The 17,201-nt window shown below is 54.7% G+C and overlaps 2 protein-coding genes across 2 annotated transcripts in view; one reads left to right on the plus strand and one right to left on the minus strand.

The window, feature by feature from the left end:
- Window positions 1-17,201, minus strand: part of LIAS (lipoic acid synthetase) — a 196,097-nt gene that overhangs the window by 83,075 nt on the left and 95,821 nt on the right. The window lies entirely within an intron of this gene.
- UGDH (UDP-glucose 6-dehydrogenase) overlaps window positions 1-17,201 on the plus strand; it is a 47,565-nt gene that overhangs the window by 7,288 nt on the left and 23,076 nt on the right. The gene's annotated exons all lie outside the window — the stretch shown is intronic.

A 17,201-nucleotide genomic window follows, 5' to 3' on the forward strand; every position in this document is an offset into this window, starting at 1 on the left:
TCCTTCCAGCCAGGACTCGTTTCTGCAGGAAATAACACAGTTATCTCGAGCTCCGCTTGCAGAACACATTACTTAATTTTTCACAACTTCTACATTACACCACATGAAGAAAAAAAGGTGATATAGTGTCACTCTGCACAGTAACAGGACCGCCCCCCCATTTAAAACAGTATACTCAAAAAATAAAATAAATACATCACTGCAGTAACAATATCCCTTAATTATCCCCTATGGTAATAATATTCCCCACCCTGGCCCCGTTTATCTCATTCCTGGCTCCAGCCATATGTTGTCGTATCCTGCCCTCATGAGTATCCATTCTACCCCATATGATCTCCCCATCCTGCCCCACCAGCCTCCATCGTATCCGTCCTGCCCCATGATCCAATCCTGCCCCGTGTCTCCAATCATGCCCCGTATCTACATTCTGCCCATGCCTCAAGTCCTGCCCCCAGTGTGTCCAGCATATTACCCCCATGTTGTCCAGCAATCTGCCCCAGTGTGTCCAGCATATTACCCCCATGTTGTCCAGCAATCTGCCCCAGTGTGTCCAGCATATTACCCCCAGTGTGTCCAGCAATCTGCCCCAGTATGTCCAGCATATTACCCCCAGTGTGTCCAGCAATCTGCCCTCAGTGTGTCCAGCAATCTGCCCTCAGTGTGTCCAGCAATCTGCCCCAGTGTCCAGCCTTTCCCCAGTGTGTCCAGCAGTCTGCCCCAGTGTGTCCAGCATATTACCCCCAGTGTCCAGCATTGCCCCAGTGTGTCCAGTATATTACCCCCAGTGTGTCCAGCAATCTGCCCCAGTGTCCAGCATTGCCCCAGTGTGTCCAGAAGTCTGCCCCAGGGTCTCCAGCATTGCCTCAATCTGTCCAGAAATCTGCCCCAGGGTCTCCAGTATTGCCCCAGTGTGTCCAGAAGTCTGCCCCAGGGTCTCCAGCATTGCCTCAATCTGTCCAGAAATCTGCCCCAGGGTCTCCAGTATTGCCCCAGTGTGTCCAGCAATCTGCCCCAGGGTCTCCAGTATTGCCCCAGTGTGTCCAGCAATCTGCCCCATGGTCTCCTGTATTGCCCCAGTGTGTCCAGCATTCTGCCCCAGGGTCTCCAGTATTCAGTGTATCCAGCATTCTGCCCCATAGTCTCCTGTACTGCCCCAGTGTGTCCAGCATTCTGCCCCATGGTCTCCAGTATTGCCCCAGTGTGTCCAGCATTCTGCCCCATGGTCTCCAGTATTGCCCCAGTGTGTCCAGCAATCTGCCCCATAGTCTCCTGTATTGCCCCAGTGTGTCCAGCAATCTGCCCCATGGTCTCCTGTATTGCCCCAGTGTGTCCAGCAATCTGCTCCATGGTCTCCTGTATTGCCCCAGTGTGTCCAGCAATCTGCCCCATAGTCTCCTGTATTGCCCCAGTGTGTCCAGCAATCTGCCCCATGGTCTCCTGTATTGCCCCAGTGTGTCCAGCAATCTGCCCCATAGTCTCCTGTATTGCCCCAGTGTGTCCAGCAATCTGCCCCATGGTCTCCTGTATTGCCCCAGTGTGTCCAGCATTCTGCCCCATGGTCTCCAGTACTGCCCCAGTGTGTCCAGCAATCTGCCCCATGGTCTCCAGCATTGCCCCAGCCCCAGACAGTCAGACATAAAGAAAAAAAAAAAAAAAGTAAAATCCTCACCTCTCCCGTTCCCAGCGCAGGTCCGGTGCAGTCAGCGTCTCTCCGGCTCTGCGACGCTCAGGACAGAGAGGCAGAGCGGCGCGCACAGTAGTGACGTCATCGCGCCCTCTGCTCTGAGACGTCGCAGAGTCAGAGGACGCTGAAGCCGCAGGAACCAGGAGAGGTGAGTATTAGAGCGGGGGGCGGGACCCGGGGGTGGGGGGAGCTGGCCCTGGTCGTGGCGGCGGACGGCGCCGCCCGAAGATTTAAAGGGGCGTCTTTTTTTTTTTTTTTTTTTATCTTCTTCTCCTGCAGCGCCGACCGCCCCCAGCATTGTGCCGCCCGGGGCGGACCGCCCCCCCCGCACCCCCCTTCCTACGCCACTGGTGCCGACTAGACATGTGTGGCCCCAATCAATGAAGATGAACTGAGCGAGGCTGGGCACGTCTAGTCAGAAGGTGGCCAGAAGTATACAAATCATATACTTGTCCAAGGGAGAATAATAAAAGAGTACAGTGCATGCGCTGTGAGAATTCAGAAGCCTGCCCTGCAGGCACCTATAGTGAAAATACATAAACCCAGACTCATAATGCAGAGTGTCCAAAAACCATGTCCTGGGCACTACCAAATCCTGCTCCAAAATAGCAATCAAGTCATTCAGGAGAAAAAAGGAGCGTTTCAAAATGCAAAATTTAAAAAGTACAAAATTTTATTAAGACAATGAAAATACACTTACAAACACACACTAAAATAAGGACACTAAAGACCATCCCCTACACCCGCACTGTACTGAGAAATGCATCACATAGTAGTAGTACAGAGGAATAGCAATGTCCATAAATAGCCTATAGACCTATATAAAGTGTACAAATCAAAATACTATGTCTATGGTCCGAAATATGGACCTCTATGCGGCTTGCAAACAGTGCTTATCAAGTTTGCGGTCCAAAGTCCAGAACACGCTATAGAAGACCTGCCATACTGCCGGTACCGTAAGTGCACATAGCGTAAAGAACGCAGTAAAGGTAGTCTCCTAAAAATTCGTCTTACCCAGGTGCAGGCAATAGATACATTTGTGCGACACCCCCGACGCGCGTTTCACTCCAGCATTCTGTTAGCTTTCTCAAGAACACAGACAGCTCTCCAGCGACCAACTATGAGAAATCCCCTGGTAACCAGGGTAAACATCAGGTTAATTAGCGCAGGGCCGCGCTTAGCAACCCGATGTTTACCCTGGTTACCAGCGTAAACGTAAAAAAAACCAAACACTACATACTTACATTCCGGTGTCTGTCCCCCGGCACTGTGCTTTCCTGCACTGTCAGCGCCGGCCGGCCGTAAAGCAGAGCGGTGACGTCACAGAGCCAGGGGACAGACACCGGAATGTAAGTATGTAGTGTTTAGTTTTTTTTACGTTTACGCTGGTAACCAGGGTAAACATCGGATTACTAAGCGCGGTCCTGCGCTTAGTAACCCGATGTTTACCCTGGTTACCAGTGAAGATATCGCTGAATCGGCGTCACGCACGACGATTCAGCGATGTCTGCGGGAGATCCAGCGACTAAATAAAGTTCTGGACTTTCTGCTCCGACCAACGATGGCACAGCAGGATCCTGATTGCCGCTGCCTGTCAAACTGAACGATATCGCTATCCAGGACGCTGCAACGTCACGGATCGCTAGCGATATTGTTCAGTGTGACGGTACCTTTAGAGCAGCTGTTGTTATACTGAGAATAAATTACACACAGGTGGACTCAATTCATTTATTATGTGACTTCTAGAGGCAATTGGTCACTCAGGATTTTATTTACAGACTACAGGGGGCTGAATACAAATGCACGTCACAATTTTCAGATTTATATTTTTTAAATATTGAGAAAACCATTTAGCATTAATTTCCCTTAGGCCCCATTCACATGTCAGTATTTTTGCATCAGTGTTTGTATGCCAAAGACAGCAGTGCAATTTACAGAGAAAAACGATCATTGAAAAATTGACACCTGTTCTCTGTTTTGGGGACACTCCTAGTTTTGGCATACAAGTACTGATGAAATACTGATCAAAAATACTGACGTGTGACTGAGGCTTTAAACTTGACAAATACTTGCTACTTTGTGTTTGACATATCACATAAAATCCCAAATAAAATACTTTAACGTTTGTGGATGTAATGTAAAATGTGGAAAAGTGCATGGGGTAGGAATGCTTTTTCAAGGTACTGTATATTCGGCCATGTAAAATTAAACTGCCTCTACTCCCTCTGTGGTGTTGTTCTATATCTTCTGCTCTCTAACTTTCTCTGGACGTCACCTTTTTATGAAGAACGTGAGAGAGTAGCGGCCGCTGATTGGCTGCAGGGCTCACATGACATAACGTCATGCAAGCCCCGGGAGACCCGGAACCAGACAGGTTGTTATTATTTTGCATGGCAGAATATAGTAATTGAGAAAGTGGTGTTCAACTAATGGAGAGCCCCATTATGTGATTATAGAGCTTTAATGTAGGTCTGTCACCAAATTTCTCAATGCGAAGTGCATTCATTAAATAGATCTTAGACTTGTTGTGGCTGGTGTAGTTGCAGTGAAAATTCATATCAGGATCACTACTTAAGGCCGGCTTCACACTCAGCGTATAAAAATATGGTCCGTTTTATACGGCCGTAATACGCTGAAAAGTCCCCAAAATAGTGGTCCGTAGCTCCTCCGTAGGCAGGGTGTTTCAGCGTTTTTTGCACATGGCATCCTCCGTATGTAATCCGTATGGCATCCGTACTGCGTGTTTTTATCGCAGGCTTGCAAAACCGACATACGGCTATACAAGGGATCCATGTGTTAAAAAAACAAACAAACATATATACTGTCTATATATATATATATATATATATATGTCAGTAGACACATATATGTATATATATTAATATTTCATCCATCGCGATATAGCAGAAAGCCGGTAATTCAATTACCGGCTTTTGCTTTCTCCTTCCTAAACCCGACATGATATGAGACATGGTTTACATACAGTAAACCATCTCATATCCCCATTTTTTTTTTGCATATTCCACACTAATAATGTCAGTAGTGTGTCTATGCAAAATTTGGCCGTTCTAGCTAGTAAATTAAAGGGTTAAATGGCGGAAAAAATTGGCGTGGGCTCCCGCACAATTCTCCGCCAGAGTAGTAAAGCCAGTGACTGAGGGCAGATATTAATAGCCTGTAGAGGGTCCACGGTTATTGGCCCCCCCCTGGCTAAAAACATCTGCCCCCAGCCACCCCAGAAAAGGCACATCTGGAAGATGCGCCTATTCTGGCACTTGGTCACTCTCTTCCCATTCCCGTGTAGCGGTGGGATATGGGGTAATGAAGGGATAATGCCACCTTGCTATTGTAAGGTGACATTAAGCCAAATTAATAATGGAGAGGCGTCACTTCTGACACCTATCCATTATTAATCCAATACTAGTAAAGGGTTAAAAAAAACACACACACACATTATTAAAAATTAATTTAATGAAAAAATCACAAAGGTTGTTGTATTAATTTATTCTACTCTCAATCCACTCACTGAAGACCCTCGATCTGTAAATAAAAAAATAAAAATAAACCAACAATATACATACCTTCCGAGGATCTGTCACGTCCAACGATGTAAATCCATCTGAAGGGGTTAAAATATTTTGCAGACACGAGCTTTGCTAATGCAACGTTGCTCATGTCTGCAAAACCCCGGAGAATGTAGGTAAAGTAGGTCATTGACCTATATTTACCTGCATTTGCGGTGAGGCGCCCTCTGCTGGCTGTTCCTAGATCGTGGGAACTTTCCTAGAAAGCTCCCAGGCGCGAGTTCATAAGAGGGCGCCCACCCTCACCAAAGCTCTCCGTACGCTATGAGGTCGGTACGTACTCTCCGTACGCTATGAGGTCGGTACGTGCTCTCCGTACACTATGGGGTCGGTACGTGCTCTCCGTACACTATGGGGTCGGTACGTACTCTCCGTACACTCTGGGGTCGGTACGTGCTCTCCGTACACTATGGGGTCGGTACGTGCTCTCCGTACGCTATGAGGTCGGTACGTGCTCTCCGTACACTATAGGGTCGGTACGTGCTCTCCGTACACTATGGGGTCGGTACGTGCTCTCCGTACACTATGGGGTCGGTACGTGCTCTCCGTACACTATGGGGTCGGTACGTGCTCTCCCTACACTATGGGGTCGGTACGTGCTCTCCGTACACTATGGGGTCGGTACGTGCTCTCCGTACACTATGGGGTCGGTACGTGCTCTCCGTACACTATGGGGTCGGTACGTGCTCTCCGTACACTATGGGGTCGGTACGTGCTCTCCGTACACTATGAGGTCGGTACGTGCTCTCCGTACACTATGCGGTCGGTACGTGCTCTCCGTACACTATGGGGTCGGTACGTGCTCTCCGTACACTATGAGGTCGGTACGTGCTCTCCGTACACTATGCGGTCGGTACGTGCTCTCCGTACACTATGGGGTCGGTACGTGCTCTCCGTACACTATGAGGTCGGTACGTGCTCTCCGTACACTATGCGGTCAGTACGTGCTCTCCGTACACTATGCGGTCGGTACGTGCTCTCCGTATACTATAGGGTCAGTACGTGCTCTCCGTACACTCTGGGGTCGGTACGTGCTCTCCGTACGCTATGAGGTCGGTACGTGCTCTCCGTACGCTATGGGGTCGGTACGTGCTCTCTGTACACTATGCGGTTGGTACGTGCTCTCCGTATACTATAGGGTCGGTACGTGCTCTCCGTACACTATGGGGTCGGTACGTGCTCTCCGTACACTATGGGGTCGGTACGTGCTCTCCGTACACTATGGGGTCGGTACGTGCTCTCCGTACACTATGCGGTCGGTACGTGCTCTCCGTATACTATAGGGTCGGTACGTGCTCTCCGTACACTATGGGGTCGGTACGTGCTCTCCGTACACTATGGGGTCGGTACGTGCTCTCCGTACACTATGGGGTCGGTACGTGCTCTCCGTACACTATGCGGTCGGTACGTGCTCTCCGTATACTATAGGGTCGGTACGTGCTCTCCGTACACTATGGGGTCGGTACGTGCTCTCCGTACACTATGGGGTCGGTACGTGCTCTCTGTACACTATGCGGTTGGTACGTGCTCTCCGTATACTATAGGGTCGGTACGTGCTCTCCGTACACTATGGGGTCGGTACGTGCTCTCCGTACGCTATGAGGTCGGTACGTACTCTCCGTACGCTATGAGGTCGGTACGTGCTCTCCGTACACTCCTGGGGTCGGTACGTGCTCTCCGTACACTATGGGGTCGGTATGTGCTCTCCGTACACTCTGGGGTCGGTACGTGCTCTCCGTACACTATAGGGTCGGTACGTGCTCTCCGTACACTATGGGGTCGGTACGTGCTCTCCGTACACTATGGGGTCGGTACGTGCTCTCCGTACACTATGGGGTCGGAACGTGCTCTCCCTACACTATGGGGTCGGTACGTGCTCTCCGTACACTATGGGGTCGGTACGTGCTCTCCGTACACTATGGGGTCGGTACGTGCTCTCCGTACACTATGGGGTCGGTACGTGCTCTCCGTACACTATGAGGTCGGTACGTGCTCTCCGTACACTATGCGGTCGGTACGTGCTCTCCGTACACTATGGGGTCGGTACGTGCTCTCCGTACGCGCTCTCCGTACACTATGGGGTCGGTACGTGCTCTCCGTACACTATGGGGTCGGTACGTGCTCTCCGTACACTATGGGGTCGGTACGTGCTCTCCGTACACTATGGGGTCGGTACGTGCTCTCCGTACACTATGCGGTCGGTACGTGCTCTCCGTATACTATAGGGTCGGTACGTGCTCTCCGTACACTATGGGGTCGGTACGTGCTCTCCGTACACTATGGGGTCGGTACGTGCTCTCCGTACACTATGGGGTCGGTACGTGCTCTCCGTACACTATGGGGTCGGTACGTGCTCTCCGTACACTATGAGGTCGGTACGTGCTCTCCGTACACTATGCGGTCGGTACGTGCTCTCCGTACACTATGGGGTCGGTACGTGCTCTCCGTACGCGCTCTCCGTACACTATGGGGTCGGTACGTGCTCTCCGTACACTATGGGGTCGGTACGTGCTCTCCGTACACTATGGGGTCGGTACGTGCTCTCCGTACACTATGGGGTCGGTACGTGCTCTCCGTACACTATGCGGTCGGTACGTGCTCTCCGTATACTATAGGGTCGGTACGTGCTCTCCGTACACTATGGGGTCGGTACGTGCTCTCCGTACACTATGGGGTCGGTACGTGCTCTCTGTACACTATGCGGTTGGTACGTGCTCTCCGTATACTATAGGGTCGGTACGTGCTCTCCGTACACTATGGGGTCGGTACGTGCTCTCCGTACGCTATGAGGTCGGTACGTACTCTCCGTACGCTATGAGGTCGGTACGTGCTCTCCGTACACTCCTGGGGTCGGTACGTGCTCTCCGTACACTATGGGGTCGGTATGTGCTCTCCGTACACTCTGGGGTCGGTACGTGCTCTCCGTACACTATAGGGTCGGTACGTGCTCTCCGTACACTATGGGGTCGGTACGTGCTCTCCGTACACTATGCGGTCGGTACGTGCTCTCCGTACACTATGGGGTCGGTACGTGCTCTCCGTACACTATGGGGTCGGTACGTGCTCTCCGTACACTATGCGGTCGGTACGTGCTCTCCGTACACTATGGGGTCGGTACGTGCTCTCCGTACACTATGCGGTCGGTACGTGCTCTCCGTATACTATAGGGTCGGTACGTGCTCTCCGTACGCTATGAGGTCGGTACGTGCTCTCCGTACACTATGGGGTCGGTACGTGCTCTCCGTACACTATGGGGTCGGTACGTGCTCTCTGTACACTATGCGGTCGGCACGTGCTCTCCGTATACTATAGGGTCGGTACGTGCTCTCCGTACACTATGGGGTCGGTACGTGCTCTCCGTACGCTATGAGGTCGGTACGTGCTCTCCGTACACTATGGGGTCGGTACGTGCTCTCAGTACACTATGCGGTCGGTACGTGCTCTCCGTACACTATGGGGTCGGTACGTGCTCTCCGTATACTATAGGGTCGGTACGTGCTCTCCGTACACTCTGGGGTCGGTACGTGCTCTCCGTACGCTATGAGGTCGGTACGTGCTCTCCGTACACTATGGGGTCGGTACGTGCTCTCCGTACACTATGGGGTCGGTACGTGCTCTCTGTACACTATGCGGTCGGTACGTGCTCTCCGTATACTATAGGGTCGGTACGTGCTCTCCGTACACTATGGGGTCGGTACGTGCTCTCCGTACGCTATGAGGTCGGTACGTGCTCTCCGTACACTATGGGGTCGGTACGTGCTCTCCGTACACTATGCGGTCGGTACGTGCTCTCCGTATACTATGGGGTCGGTACGTGCTCTCCGTATACTATAGGGTCGGTACGTGCTCTCCGTACACTCTGGGGTCGGTACGTGCTCTCCGTACACTCTGGGGTCGGTACGTGCTCTCCGTACGCTATGGGGTTGGTACGTGCTCTCCGTACACTATGGGGTCGGTACGTGCTCTCCGTACACTATGGGGTCGGTACGTGCTCTCCGTACGCTATGGGGTCGGTACGTGCTCTCCGTACGCTATGGGGTCGGTACGTGCTCTCCGTACACTATGGGGTCGGTACGTGCTCTCCGTACACTATGGGGTCGGTACATGCTCTCTGTACACTATGCGGTCGGTACGTGCTCTCCGTACACTATGGGGTCGGTACGTGCTCTCTGTACACTATGGGGTCGGTACGTGCTCTCCGTACACTATGGGGTCGGTACGTGCTCTCCGTACACTATAGGGTCGGTACGTGCTCTCCGTACACTATGGGGTCGGTACGTGCTCTCCGTACGCTATGAGGTCGGTACGTGCTCTCCGTACGCTATGGGGTCGGTACGTGCTCTCCGTACGCTATGCGGTCGGTACGTGCTCTCCGTATACTATGGGGTCGGTACGTGCTCTCCGTATACTATAGGGTCGGTACGTGCTCTCCGTACACTCTGGGGTCGGTACGTGCTCTCCGTACGCTATGAGGTCGGTACGTGCTCTCCGTACTCTATGGGGTCGGTACGTGCTCTCCGTACGCTATGGGGTCGGTACGTGCTCTCCGTACGCTATGGGGTCGGTACGTGCTCTCCGTACGCTATGGGGTCGGTACGTGCTCTCCGTACACTATGGGGTCGGTACGTGCTCTCTGTACACTATGGGGTCGGTACGTGCTCTCCGTACACTATGGGGTCGGTACGTGCTCTCCGTACACTATAGGGTCGGTACGTGCTCTCCGTACACTATGGGGTCGGTACGTGCTCTCCGTACGCTATGAGGTCGGTACGTGCTCTCCGTACGCTATGGGGTCGGTACGTGCTCTCCGTACGCTATAGGGTCGGTACGTGCTCTCCGTACCCTCTGGGGTCGGTACGTGCTCTCCGTACGCTATGAGGTCGGTACGTGCTCTCCGTACTCTATGGGGTCGGTACGTGCTCTCCGTACGCTATGGGGTCGGTACGTGCTCTCCGTACGCTATGGGGTCGGTACGTGCTCTCCGTACACTCTGGGGTCGGTACGTGCTCTCCGTACGCTATGAGGTCGGTACGTGCTCTCCGTACGCTATGGGGTCGGTACGTGCTCTCCGTACGCTATGGGGTCGGTACGTGCTCTCCGTACGCTATGGGGTCGGTACGTGCTCTCCGTACGCTATGGGGTCGGTACGTGCTCTCCGTACACTATGGGGTCGGTACGTGCTCTCCGTACGCTATGGGGTCGGTACGTGCTCTCCGTACGCTATGGGGTCGGTACGTGCTCTCCGTACGCTATGGGGTCGGTACGTGCTCTCCGTACGCTATGAGGTCGGTACGTGCTCTCCGTACGCTATGGGGTCGGTACGTGCTCTCAGTACACTATGGGGTCGGTACGTGCTCTCCGTACACTATGCGGTCGGTACGTGCTCTCCGTATACTATAGGGTCGGTACGTGCTCTCCGTACGCTATGAGGTCGGTACGTGCTCTCCGTACACTATGGGGTCGGTACGTGCTCTCCGTACACTATGCGGTCGGTACGTTCTCTCCGTACACTATGGGGTCGGTACGTGCTCTCCGTATACTATAGGGTCGGTACGTGCTCTCCGTACACTCTGGGGTCGGTACGTGCTCTCCGTACGCTATGAGGTCGGTACGTGCTCTCCGTACACTATGGGGTCGGTACGTGCTCTCCGTACACTATGGGGTCGGTACGTGCTCTCCGTACACTATGGGGTCGGTACGTGCTCTCCGTACACTATGGGGTCGGTACGTGCTCTCCGTACACTATGAGGTCGGTACGTGCTCTCCGTACACTATGGGGTCGGTACGTGCTCTCCGTACACTATGGGGTCGGTACGTGCTCTCCGTATACTATAGGGTCGGTACGTGCTCTCCGTACACTCTGGGGTCGGTACGTGCTCTCCGTACACTATGGGGTCGGTACGTGCTCTCCGTACACTATGGGGTCGGTACGTGCTCTCCGTACACTATGGGGTCGGTACGTGCTCTCCGTACACTATAGGGTCGGTACGTGCTCTCCGTACACCATGGGGTCGGTACGTGCTCTCCGTACGCTATGGGGTCGGTACGTGCTCTCCGTACGCTATGAGGTCGGTACGTGCTCTCCGTACGCTATGGGGTCAGTACGTGCTCTCAGTACACTATGGGGTCGGTACGTGCTCTCCGTACACTATGCGGTCGGTACGTGCTCTCCGTATACTATAGGGTCGGTACGTGCTCTCCGTACGCTATGAGGTCGGTACGTGCTCTCCGTACACTATGGGGTCGGTACGTGCTCTCCGTATACTATAGGGTCGGTACGTGCTCTCCGTACACTCTGGGGTCGGTACGTGCTCTCCGTACGCTATGAGGTCGGTACGTGCTCTCCGTACACTATGGGGTCGGTACGTGCTCTCCGTACACTATGGGGTCGGTACGTGCTCTCTGTACACTATGCGGTCGGTACGTGCTCTCCGTATACTATAGGGTCGGTACGTGCTCTCCGTACACTATGGGGTCGGTACGTGCTCTCCGTACGCTATGAGGTCGGTACGTGCTCTCCGTACACTATGGGGTCGGTACGTGCTCTCCGTACACTATGCGGTCGGTACGTGCTCTCCGTATACTATGGGGTCGGTACGTGCTCTCCGTATACTATAGGGTCGGTACGTGCTCTCCGTACACTCTGGGGTCGGTACGTGCTCTCCGTACACTCTGGGGTCGGTACGTGCTCTCCGTACGCTATGGGGTTGGTACGTGCTCTCCGTACACTATGGGGTCGGTACGTGCTCTCCGTACACTATGGGGTCGGTACGTGCTCTCCGTACGCTATGGGGTCGGTACGTGCTCTCCGTACGCTATGGGGTCGGTACGTGCTCTCCGTACGCTATGGGGTCGGTACGTGCTCTCCGTACGCTATAGGGTCGGTACGTGCTCTCCGTACCCTCTGGGGTCGGTACGTGCTCTCCGTACGCTATGAGGTCGGTACGTGCTCTCCGTACTCTATGGGGTCGGTACGTGCTCTCCGTACGCTATGGGGTCGGTACGTGCTCTCCGTACGCTATGGGGTCGGTACGTGCTCTCCGTACACTCTGGGGTCGGTACGTGCTCTCCGTACGCTATGAGGTCGGTACGTGCTCTCCGTACGCTATGGGGTCGGTACGTGCTCTCCGTACGCTATGGGGTCGGTACGTGCTCTCCGTACGCTATGGGGTCGGTACGTGCTCTCCGTACGCTATGGGGTCGGTACGTGCTATCCGTACACTATGGGGTCGGTACGTGCTCTCCGTACGCTATGGGGTCGGTACGTGCTCTCCGTACGCTATGGGGTCGGTACGTGCTCTCCGTACGCTATGGGGTCGGTACGTGCTCTCCGTACGCTATGAGGTCGGTACGTGCTCTCCGTACGCTATGGGGTCGGTACGTGCTCTCAGTACACTATGGGGCCGGTACGTGCTCTCCGTACACTATGCGGTCGGTACGTGCTCTCCGTATACTATAGGGTCGGTACGTGCTCTCCGTACGCTATGAGGTCGGTACGTGCTCTCCGTACACTATGGGGTCGGTACGTGCTCTCCGTACACTATGCGGTCGGTACGTTCTCTCCGTACACTATGGGGTCGGTACGTGCTCTCCGTATACTATAGGGTCGGTACGTGCTCTCCGTACACTCTGGGGTCGGTACGTGCTCTCCGTACGCTATGAGGTCGGTACGTGCTCTCCGTACGCTATGGGGTCGGTACGTGCTCTCCGTACACTATGGGGTCGGTACGTGCTCTCCGTACACTATGGGGTCGGTACGTGCTCTCCGTACACTATGGGGTCGGTACGTGCTCTCCGTACACTATGAGGTCGGTACGTGCTCTCCGTACACTATGGGGTCGGTACGTGCTCTCCGTACACTATGGGGTCGGTACGTGCTCTCCGTATACTATAGGGTCGGTACGTGCTCTCCGTACACTCTGGGGTCGGTACGTGCTCTCCGTACACTATGGGGTCGGTACGTGCTCTCCGTACACTATGGGGTCGGTACGTGCTCTCCGTACACTATGGGGTCGGTACGTGCTCTCCGTACACTATAGGGTCGGTACGTGCTCTCCGTACACCATGGGGTCGGTACGTGCTCTCCGTACGCTATGGGGTCGGTACGTGCTCTCCGTACGCTATGAGGTCGGTACGTGCTCTCCGTACGCTATGGGGTCAGTACGTGCTCTCAGTACACTATGGGGTCGGTACGTGCTCTCCGTACACTATGCGGTCGGTACGTGCTCTCCGTATACTATAGGGTCGGTACGTGCTCTCCGTACGCTATGAGGTCGGTACGTGCTCTCCGTACACTATGGGGTCGGTACGTGCTCTCCGTATACTATAGGGTCGGTACGTGCTCTCCGTACACTCTGGGGTCGGTACGTGCTCTCCGTACGCTATGAGGTCGGTACGTGCTCTCCGTACACTATGGGGTCGGTACGTGCTCTCCGTACACTATGGGGTCGGTACGTGCTCTCTGTACACTATGCGGTCGGTACGTGCTCTCCGTATACTATAGGGTCGGTACGTGCTCTCCGTACACTATGGGGTCGGTACGTGCTCTCCGTACGCTATGAGGTCGGTACGTGCTCTCCGTACACTATGGGGTCGGTACGTGCTCTCCGTACACTATGCGGTCGGTACGTGCTCTCCGTATACTATGGGGTCGGTACGTGCTCTCCGTATACTATAGGGTCGGTACGTGCTCTCCGTACACTCTGGGGTCGGTACGTGCTCTCCGTACACTCTGGGGTCGGTACGTGCTCTCCGTACGCTATGGGGTTGGTACGTGCTCTCCGTACACTATGGGGTCGGTACGTGCTCTCCGTACACTATGGGGTCGGTACGTGCTCTCCGTACGCTATGGGGTCGGTACGTGCTCTCCGTACGCTATGGGGTCGGTACGTGCTCTCCGTACACTATGGGGTCGGTACGTGCTCTCCGTACACTATGGGGTCGGTACATGCTCTCTGTACACTATGCGGTCGGTACGTGCTCTCCGTACACTATGGGGTCGGTACGTGCTCTCTGTACACTATGGGGTCGGTACGTGCTCTCCGTACACTATGGGGTCGGTACGTGCTCTCCGTACACTATAGGGTCGGTACGTGCTCTCCGTACACTATGGGGTCGGTACGTGCTCTCCGTACGCTATGAGGTCGGTACGTGCTCTCCGTACGCTATAGGGTCGGTACGTGCTCTCCGTACACTCTGGGGTCGGTACGTGCTCTCCGTACGCTATGAGGTCGGTACGTGCTCTCCGTACTCTATGGGGTCGGTACGTGCTCTCCGTACGCTATGGGGTCGGTACGTGCTCTCCGTACGCTATGGGGTCGGTACGTGCTCTCCGTACACTCTGGGGTCGGTACGTGCTCTCCGTACGCTATGAGGTCGGTACGTGCTCTCCGTACGCTATGGGGTCGGTACGTGCTCTCCGTACGCTATGGGGTCGGTACGTGCTCTCCGTACGCTATGGGGTCGGTACGTGCTCTCCGTACGCTATGGGGTCGGTACGTGCTCTCCGTACACTATGGGGTCGGTACGTGCTCTCCGTACGCTATGGGGTCGGTATGTGCTCTCCGTACGCTATGGGGTCGGTACGTGCTCTCCGTACGCTATGGGGTCGGTACGTGCTCTCCGTACGCTATGGGGTCGGTACGTGCTCTCCGTACGCTATGAGGTCGGTACGTGCTCTCCGTACGCTATGGGGTCGGTACGTGCTCTCAGTACACTATGGGGTCGGTACGTGCTCTCCGTACACTATGCGGTCGGTACGTGCTCTCCGTATACTATAGGGTCGGTACGTGCTCTCCGTACGCTATGAGGTCGGTACGTGCTCTCCGTACACTATGGGGTCGGTACGTGCTCTCCGTACACTATGCGGTCGGTACGTTCTCTCCGTACACTATGGGGTCGGTACGTGCTCTCCGTATACTATAGGGTCGGTACGTGCTCTCCGTACACTCTGGGGTCGGTACGTGCTCTCCGTACGCTATGAGGTCGGTACGTGCTCTCCGTACGCTATGGGGTCGGTACGTGCTCTCCGTACACTATGGGGTCGGTACGTGCTCTCCGTACACTATGGGGTCGGTACGTGCTCTCCGTACACTATGGTGTCGGTACGTGCTCTCCGTACACTATGAGGTCGGTACGTGCTCTCCGTACACTATGGGGTCGGTACGTGCTCTCCGTACACTATGGGGTCGGTACGTGCTCTCCGTATACTATAGGGTCGGTACGTGCTCTCCGTACACTCTGGGGTCGGTACGTGCTCTCCGTACACTATGGGGTCGGTACGTGCTCTCCGTACACTATGGGGTCGGTACGTGCTCTCCGTACACTATGGGGTCGGTACGTGCTCTCCGTACACTATAGGGTCGGTACGTGCTCTCCGTACACCATGGGGTCGGTACGTGCTCTCCGTACGCTATGGGGTCGGTACGTGCTCTCCGTACGCTATGAGGTCGGTACGTGCTCTCCGTACGCTATGGGGTCAGTACGTGCTCTCAGTACACTATGGGGTCGGTACGTGCTCTCCGTACACTATGCGGTCGGTACGTGCTCTCCGTATACTATAGGGTCGGTACGTGCTCTCCGTACGCTATGAGGTCGGTACGTGCTCTCCGTACAGTATGGGGTCGGTACGTGCTCTCCGTACACTATGCGGTCGGTACGTTCTCTCCGTACACTATGGGGTCGGTACGTGCTCTCCGTATACTATAGGGTCGGTACGTGCTCTCCGTACACTCTGGGGTCGGTACGTGCTCTCCGTACGCTATGAGGTCGGTACGTGCTCTCCGTACGCTATGGGGTCGGTACGTGCTCTCCGTACACTATGGGGTCGGTACGTGCTCTCCGTACACTATGGGGTCGGTACGTGCTCTCCGTACACTATGGGGTCGGTACGTGCTCTCCGTACACTATGGGGTCGGTACGTGCTCTCCGTACACTATGGGGTCGGTACGTGCTCTCCGTACACTATGAGGTCGGTACGTGCTCTCCGTACACTATGGGGTCGGTACGTGCTCTCCGTACACTATGGGGTCGGTACGTGCTCTCCGTACACTATGGGGTCGGTACGTGCTCTCTGTACACTATGGGGTCGGTACGTGCTCTCCGTACACTATGGGGTCGGTACGTGCTCTCCGTATACTATGGGGCCGGTACGTGCTCTCCGTACACTATGAGGTCGGTACGTGCTCTCCGTACACTATGGGGTCGGTACATGCTCTCCGTACACTATGAGGTCGGTACGTGCTCTCCGTACACTATGGGGCCGGTACGTGCTCTCCGTACACTATAGGGTCGGTACGTGCTCTCCGTACACCATGGGGTCGGTACGTGCTCTCCGTACACTATGGGGTCGGTACGTGCTCTCCGTACACTATGGGGTTGGTACGTGCTCTCCGTACACTATAGGGTCGGTACGTGCTCTCCGTACACTATGGGGTCGGTACGTGCTCTCCGTACACTATGGGGTCGGTACGTGCTCTCCGTACACTATGGGGTCGGTACGTGCTCTCCGTACACTATGGGGTCGGTACGTGCTCTCCGTACGCTATGGGGTCGGTACGTGCTCTCCGTACACTATGGGGTCGGTACGTGCTGTCCGTACACTATGGGGTCGGTACGTGCTCTCCGTACACTATGGGGTCGGTACGTGCTGTCCGTACACTATGGGGTCGGTACGTGCTCTCTGTACACTATGGGGTCGGTACGTGCTCTCCGTACGCTATGGGGTCGGTACGTGCTCTCCGTACACTATGGGGTCGGTACGTGCTCTCCGTACACTATGGGGTCGGTACGTGCTCTCCGTACACTATGCGGTCGGTACGTGCTGTCCGTACGCTATGGGGTCGGTACGTGCTCTCCGTACACTATGGGGTCGGTACGTGCTCTCCGTACACTATGGGGTCGGTACGTGCTCTCCGTACACTATGGGGTCGGTA

This window comes from Ranitomeya imitator, chromosome 1, assembly GCF_032444005.1.
Source record: "Ranitomeya imitator isolate aRanImi1 chromosome 1, aRanImi1.pri, whole genome shotgun sequence".
Lineage (NCBI taxonomy): Eukaryota > Metazoa > Chordata > Amphibia > Anura > Dendrobatidae > Ranitomeya > Ranitomeya imitator.